Raw genomic sequence first — 8,844 nt, 5'->3', positions numbered from 1 at the left:
GAAGATATTTGTAAATTGTATAAGGTGTTACTAACCAACATATGCAAGGAACTCATACAACTTAATATCAAAAAAAATTCTGATAAAAAAAACAGGCAGAAGATTTGAATAGACATTTTTCCAAAGAGGCCATACAGATGGCTAACAAGTACATAAAAAAGATGCTTAACATCATTAATTACCAAGAAATTGCAAATTAAAACCACAACGAGATATCATCTCACACCTGTTGGAAGGGATATTATCAAAAAGACAAGAAATAATAGGTGTTGGTGAGGATGTGGAGAAAAGGTAACCCTCATACACTGTTGGTGGGAACGTAAATTGGTGCAGCCACTATAGAAAACAATATGGAGGTTCTTTAAAACATTAATAATAGAACTACCATGTGATCTAGCAATTCCACTTTTGGATATTTATCTGAAGAAAATGAAAACATTAACCTAAAAAGATTTATGCACTCCATGTTCATTGCAGCATTATTTACAATAGTGAAGATATGAAAACAACCTTAGTATTCATCCATCCAAGGACGAATGGCTAGAGAAGATGTGGGGTGTGTGTGTGTGTGTGTGTGTACACATACACATATTAATATATATGTGTGTGTATATTCATATATATGTGTGTATACATATATTTATAATATATAATGAAATCTTCAGCCATAAAAAAGAAAATCTTGGCACTTATGACAACATGGCTGGATTTTGAGGGTATTATACTAGATGAAATAAATCAGACAGAGAAAGACAAATACCATATGATCTCTCTTATATGTGGAATTTAAAACAAAATCAAGCTCATAGACACAGAGTTCAGATTGGTAGTTATCAGAGGCAGGGGGTGTTGGTGGGGTTGGAAAATGGATATACTTTTTAAAAAGAATGCTGAAAAAATTAAATTCTATTTAACTGAATTTTTAAATTAATGTGCCAATGAAAATTCTCTTTTTTAATGTTCCTTTTGATAGATTTTTCTGAAACTGTTTAATTCCTTATAAAATAGGCTATGCTGACCACATCTCTCCTGGTGTGGTATTTTACTACTATTCAGAATAAGAGATGGAACTGAGTCTGTTTATGAAAGTCGTAACATAGAATCCAAGTAGAAAATTTCATACCTATTCATATTTTCATTTGAAAATTTCAAATTTAAAATAAAACAAAGAAAAAATAAAATAAAACAAAGATAATTTACTTTGTGTTTTCAAAATGAATATGAATGTATTCTTGTAATACCACAACTGGTGTTCAAAAGAGTTCCATCACCCCCAAAATTCTCTCACACTGTAACTACAAAGTTACAGCCTTTTCCCACTTCTATCCCCTGAAAACCATGGATCTTTTTTCTGTTCCTATCATTTTACTTTTTCAAAATGCCATATAATGTTTTGTACAAAATATATAACCCTTAGAAACTGGCTTCTCTCAGTCAGAGTAATGTTTTTGAAATTCATCTATGTTTTTTCATAGATCAAAAAGTCAAATATTTTCATTGTTATGCTTCATTTGTTTTCCATTCTATTTACTTGTTAAAGGACATTTGGATTATTTCCAGATTCTTGATTATATATAAAGCTGCAGTGAATAATTATGTACAAGTTTGTGTATTGACATTTTTTTTATTTCTCTTGAGTATATACATAGTAGTGGATCACTGAGTAAAGTGTAATTATCTGTAACTGGGGATGCCAATGGACTTGACTCCATTTGCATCCCTAAGCAGGAAGGAAACAATAGCTGTCCAAGACTGGATCTGGGTCACAGGGCTACTTTAGGGTGCACAATCAGATCTGAGGTCACTGGGACTTTTACCAGGAACTTGGGTGGGCATGGATCCTGTTTGCTCCTTGGACAAAAAGGGCTGCCTCCAAAACCTTAGTATTGTTGATACTGGGACAAGGGTCTGCTTTAGGTCCATAAATAGTGGGTCTGTTACCAGGTGTGCAGAGAAGTTAGGCTCCACCTGGGTTTCTGGGCAGGCAGAATCATCTCCAGACCATGGCTGAATGTAGTAGAGTTGAATGACAAGGGACACTTGGTGACCACAGTTGGGAGTAAAAATGGCAGGCTTGCCAAAAGGAGCATGTATGAGTGTACCTCCCATTGGGTCTCTGGGCAGAGGACTACACCTGGATCACAGATAAATAATGCTGGAGCTAGGCTGCTGGTCCCTTCAAGGTCCACGGTCAGGTCTGGTTTTGGGGGACATATTACTGGGGACACAGAAAGGCATGGCTTTTCCCAAGTCCCTTGGCAATTGGGGCTGGTGGCAAGAATTTTGCCAAATAGGACTGGAGGCGAGTTTAAAAGGGAATGGGGCTCTTTTGGGTGCTCAGCCAAATCTATGTTCAGTGAGCTTGCTACCAGGGCATGTGCCTGCCTTCTGAAAGCAGCCTGGTTCAGCCTTGGGCTCCACTGGGATTTTGCAAACTCCTAATTGTATCCCAAGGCTCTCACAAAGGCACTTTTGTTTGAAGATGGCTGCCAAATAGTAGTTTCCTTTGGGGCAATGCAAACTGGCGACCTACAGCATTTTACTGCCATCACTCTTGGGTTCAATATTTCTTGAAATATGTGTTCTGTCCTTTCATTTTTCTACTCCTGGGACTCTCATTATGTGCACATTAATATAAATGATGATGGACCACAGTTCTCTGGGGCTATATTCACTTTTCATTAGTTTTTTTATTTTTCTTTTCCTCAGTGTGGGTGATCATAACATAGTTCTATTTTTAATTTTTTGAGGAACCTCCAAACTGTTTTCTATTGTGGCTCTATTAATTTGCGATCCTACTAACAGTGCACCAGGGTTCCCTTTCCACCACATCCACGTCAATACTTGCTGTTTTTTGATTTATTGATGATGACAATTCTTAGAGGTGTGAGGTTATCTCATATATCTCTTTTAATTTGCATGTCTCTGATGATTAGTGACATTGAGAAAGTATTCGTGTGTCTATTGGCTATCTGTATGTCCTCTTCGGAGAAATGCCTGTTCAGGTCCTCTGCACATTTTTTAATTGGATTGTTTGTTTGTTTTTTCGGTGTCAAATTATATGAGTTCCTTATAAATTTTAGATATTAACCCCTTATTGGATGTATTATAGATGAATATCTTCTATTCAGTGGGTTGCCTTTTCAATTCGTAGGTGGTTTTCATTGCAGTGAAGAAGATTTTTAGTTTGATTTAGTCTCATTTGTTTATTTTTCCTTGTTTCTCTTACCCAAGGAGATATATCAGAAAAAAAAATATTACTAAGAGCAATTTCAGAGAGTTTGCTGCTTATGTTTTCTTCTAGGAGTTTTATGGCTTTGGGTTTAAATATTTAGGCCATTAATCCATTTCAAGTTTATTCTTATATGTGGTGTAAAAAGTGGTCTAGTTTTATTTTTATTTTTTTGCATGTATCTGTCTAATTTTTCCAACACCATTCGTTGAAAAGACTGTCTTAACTTCATTGTATATTCTTGCCTCTGTTGCATAGATTAAACCACATAGGCGTGGATTTATTTCTGTGCTCTCTATTTCATTCCATTGATCTATGTCTCTGTTTTCATGCTGTTTTGATTACTATAGCCTTGTACTGTGGTTAGGTATCAGGTAGCATGATACTTCCAACTTTGTTTATTTTTTTTTCTTTTTTTTTGTCATGGCAATTCGGGGTCTATTGTAGTTTCATATAAAATTTTAGATTATTTGTTCTAGTTCTCTGACAAATGTCATTGGTATTTTCATAGGGATTGCATTGAATCTCTAGATTGTTTGGGTAGTATGGACATTTTAACGATGTTAAGTTTCTCTATTCATGAGCATGGTTCATTTTTTTACTTATTTGTATCTTCAATTTCTATCGTCAGAGACATAATTTTCCAAGTGCAGATCTTTTGCTTCCTCGGTTAAATTCTTTCATAGGTATTATTTTTTGGATACAGTTGTAAATGGCTTTGTTTTCTTAATTTCTCTTTCTGATAGTTTCTTATCGGTATATAAAATTGTGACCAATTTTTGAATATTAATTTTTGTATCCTGCAACTTTACTCACTTTGTTTATCAGTTCTAACAGTTTTTTTTTTATTTGGCGAGGGGAGGTTGCAAATCTTAGTGTTCTTCCTACATAGTATAATGTCATCTGCAAATAATGACAATTTTACTTCTTTCTTTCCAATTTGGATGTCATTTATTTTTTTCTTGTCTGATTGTTGTGGCTAAGACTTCCAATACTGTATTGAATAGAAATGGTGAAAATGTTCAACCTTTTCTTGTCCCTGATCTTAAGGAAAATGATTTTAGCTTTTCTCCATTGAGTAGGATGTTAGATATTGGTCTGTCCTATATAGATTTTATTATGTTGAGGTATCTTATCTCTATTCCTACTTTGTTGAGAGTTTTTGTCATAAATGGATGCTGAATTTTGCCAAATGCTTTTTTTTTTACATCTATTGATTTGATAATATAATTTTATCATTTATTTGTTAACGTGGTATATTACATTAATTGATTTGTGGATATTGAAATGACCTTGTATCCCAGGAATAAATTGTACTTGATCATAGTGTATGATCTTTCTACTGTATTGCTGAATTTGGTTTGCTAATATTTTGTTGAGAATTTTTGTATCTTTTCATCAGGAATATCAGCCTACACTTTTTTTTTTTTTGGTAATGTCTTTGTCTGGTTTTTAAATCAGGGTAGTGGTGGCCTTATAAAAAGAGTTTGGGAGCCTTCTCTCATTTTGAATTTTTTGGAAACTTTGAGAAGAATAGGTATTATATCTTCTTTGAATGTTTAATAAAATTCACCATCTAGTCCAAGAGTTTAGTTTGTGGTAAGTTATTATTGATTACAGATTCAATTTTATTAGTAGCAATCGATTATTCTTTACTCAGTCTTGGAAGAGTATATATTTTTAGGAAAGTATCCATTTTTTCCAGATTGTCAAATTCCTTGGCATATAATTGCTTGTAGTATTTTCTTATAATCCTTTGTATTTCTATGAAGTCAGCTCTTCTTTTATTTCTAATTTTATTTATTTTGGTTTTCTTTTTCTTGAGAAGTCTGGTTAAATTTTATCAATTTTGTATTTTTAAAGAACTAGCTTTTAGTTTCATTGATCTTTCACATCATTTTCTTAGACTCTATTTCATTTATTTCCACTCTGTTATTTCCTTCCTTCTAATTACCTTGAGCTTTGTTTGTAATTATTTTTCTAGTTTCTTTAGGTGTAAGGTTAGAATTTTTATTTGAATTTTTTTTCTTGTTTCTTGAGGTAGGTTTGTATTGCCATGAATTTCTCTTAGGACTGCTTTTGCTGTGTTCCATAGATTTGAGGTTGTGTTTTCACATTCATTTGTCTGAAGGTGTCTTTTGATTTCTTCCTTGATCTCATTTTTAACCTATTCTTTTTTTAGTAGCATATTGTTTAGCCTCAATGTGTTTGTGTATTTTGCAGTTTTTTTTTTCTTGTAATCGATTTCTAGTTTCATACTAGTGTGGTGGAAGATGATGCTTGATATGATTTCAATCTTCTTAAATTTACTGAGACTTGTTTTGTGGCCTAACATGTGGTCTGTCCTATCATTTAAGGCTGTTGTTTTCTTGAGGATTTTCTTTCTGGAAGATCTGTTCATTGATGTTAATAGAATGTCAAAGTCTCCTACTATGTGTGTGTCACTGTCGATTTCTCCCTTTAAGTCAGTCAATACTTGCTTTATACATTTAGGTGTTTCTATGCTGGGTGCATGAAGTTTACTAGGATTATATCTTCTTGTTAAATTGATGTTTTTATCATCATGTAGTGTCTTTCTTTGTCTCTTATTGTAACCTTTGGTTTAATGTCTATTTATCTGATAGGTATTGCTATAGCTATTTTTTTTAATTTCCTTGTTCATAAAATATATTTTCCATCCCTTTACTTTCACTCTGTGTGTCTTTTGATCTGAAGTAGGTCTCTCGTAGGCTGCATATATGTGGGTCTTGTTTTATTATTCATCCAACTAACTTATACCTTTTAATTGGAACATTTAATCCATTTCCATTTAAACTAATTATTGATAGGTACATAGTTATTACCATTTTATTATTCATATTTATGTCATTTTTTTCATCTCCTTCTTCTTCTTCTTAAAGAAATCCCTTTAATATTTCTCGTAATCCTGGTTTGGTGATGGTGAAATCCTTTAGCTTATTCTTGTCTGGGAAGCTCTTTATCTGTCCTTCAATTCTAAATAATAGCCTTATTAGATAGAGTGATCTTAATTGAAGGTCTTTGCTTTACACCACTTCGAATATTTCATGCCAGTCTCTTCTGTTCAGCAAAGTTTCTTTTGACAAATCAGTTGATAGTCTTATAGGTGCTTATTTGTATGTAACTAGCTGCCTTTTTCTTACTGCTTTTAGGATTCTCTCTTTGTCTTTAAACTTTACCATTTTAATTATGATGTGTCATGGTTTGGGTCTCTTTGGGTTCACCTTGTTTGGGACTGTCCTCACTTCTTGGACTTGTATGTCTATTTCTTTCACCAGGTTAGGAATATTTTCAGTCATTATTTTCTCAAGGAGTTTTCCAATCCTTCTCTTTCTCTCTTCTCCTTCTGGTGCTCCTATGATGTGAATGTTGGTATCCTTGATATTGTTCCAAAGGTCCTTTAAACTATCCTCATTTTGTGGATTCTTTCTTATTGTTGCTGTTCTGATTGGGTGTTTTCTGCTACTTTGTCTTCCAAATCACTGATTTAATTTTTTGCTTCATCTAACCTACTGTTGATTCCTTCTAGTGTATTCTTCATTTCAGTTATTGTATTCTTTATTTCTTTCTGATTCTCTTTTTTTTTTGCGATCTCAATGTCTTTTTTAATGCTTATTATCTTTTTTGTTGAAGTTCTCATTAAATTTTCTGAACATCTCTGTAACTAGTGATATGAACTCTGTATCTGGTAGATTGCTTGCCTCCATTTCATTTAGTTCTTTTTCTGGGTTTTCTCCTGTTCTTTCATTTGGGACATATTTCTTTGTTCCTCATTTTGGTTGCCCAGTTGTGTTTGTCTCTCTGTATTAGGTAGATCTGATACATCTCCCAGTCTTGACATGATGGTATATGTGGTAGGTGTTTTGTGGGGCTCAGTGGGGCAGTCTTCCTTGTCATCTGAACTGAGTGCTCCAGGATTGTCCCTTATGTGTTTGCAGGTGCCCTCCTTTTGTCACTGAGCTTGAATTGCTGTTGGTACATCACTTTGTGGAAATCAATCTCTGGCTGACTGTTTGTGAGATTTGACCATGCCCACAGTCTATGAGCTGCTGTGTAGTGGTTGATCCCATGGAGTGAGATTTGTCCCAGTGGGCTCTGGTGCTTGCCACGACCATCCTTTGGGTGTCCCGATTTGGAGGCTAATCAGGTGGTATTCTGTTGTGGTTTGAGGTCAGCCATAGGGTATGCTTGTTCTGGGAGTCTTGAGAGAGTCTCCTGTGCAGTCCAAGATCAGTTGCTCTCTGTGATAGGTCTTGGCCTACCTGGTAGGAGCTATAAATCAGTCTGTGATTGGTTGCTGTTTTTGCTGGATCTAGAAGTGCCTGGGAAAGGCCACACTGTAATACGAGGTCATTGTTCATTATCGGGCTTGGGGAAGCTCAGCAAAAGGCCTAGAGAACTCCATTGCCTTATGGTTTTATATAATGGTATGTCACTGAAAATGCCTCAGATGATAAGGAGTTGGGTGGGGCGGGTTCACACAGAGTCATCAGCATCAGGCAAGTGGTGTTCAATAGGTTAATGTAGATTCAAATTTGATGACACTTCTGAGCCTGGGGCCACTCTGCAAAAGGCTTGGAGCACACCAGGGTCAATGGACATCTTCCTGGGTCCTGCAAACTCCCAAGAGTTGTCCAGGAAAGATTGCAGTGCCAGCCAACACTGGCTTCCTGTAAGCTTTGAAAGAGCCTCTGGTGGCTTGCAAGTTGAGTGGAGTGGAGTCCCTGGAAGTCACCAAATCTCTGCTAAGTTAGCTTCATTGTTATCTAGTAATTGGACAGAGATTTCCTTAAATGATTTGAAATAATAACTCTCCCACTGTTTGCCTTGTGGTTCTGTATGTGGGGTGTGTGTGTGTGTGTGTGTGTGTGTGTGTGTGTGTGTGTGTGTGCGTGCACGTGTGCATCTATTCATTTCCTGGACAGGCATCTTACCCATATCCCTTAGACTTAATTTAATTGCTTGTGAAGAACTTCAACATCAGCCAGAGGTGGGAGATTGTGACTTTTCAGGGTTTTTCTGCATACGTGTGTCGTCCTCTAGATTCTTAAGAATATTTTAGACTTTTTCAAAGCCCCTACCGTCATTTCTTTCCCCATGTATTTTTAAATATTTTTACCAGCTCTCATTTGACCTAATTATTATCACAATTTCAGGCAGCTATAATGTTAAAAAAAAGTTGCCTTTTGTATTTTTCAGCCCATGCTCCCAGGGAAAGGGTTGTTTGCACTGAGAAATCTTTGAGTTAGGTAAGATAAATAAAACTCCTGTGAGCGGGAGTTCCAGTGAACTGATGTACAGTCAAATAATGACAGTTCTCTAGGAATGGGGCCTGTGGGGTGCTCTAAACCCAGTATTCTCCTTCCAGTGATTTTTAGGTTGCCGATTTTCACAGCTACCACAATTTCAAGGCTGTTGTATTTCAAGGCTACCATAGAATGTGAGAGATTAGAAAAGGACATTTTTAAATGTAAAAAAAAAAAATACTGTTTTTACGATCCAAGCATTTTTTTCTGTATAAACATGTCTTGAAGTGGTGAAAACCTTTGGTTTTCAGAGTACTGAAAAAGTTGATTTTGACTATTTTTACTTGT

The sequence above is a fragment of the Pteropus vampyrus genome, unplaced genomic scaffold, assembly GCF_000151845.1.
Source record: "Pteropus vampyrus isolate Shadow unplaced genomic scaffold, Pvam_2.0 Scaffold244, whole genome shotgun sequence".
Lineage (NCBI taxonomy): Eukaryota > Metazoa > Chordata > Mammalia > Chiroptera > Pteropodidae > Pteropus > Pteropus vampyrus.
This window is presented reverse-complemented; position numbering follows the sequence as displayed.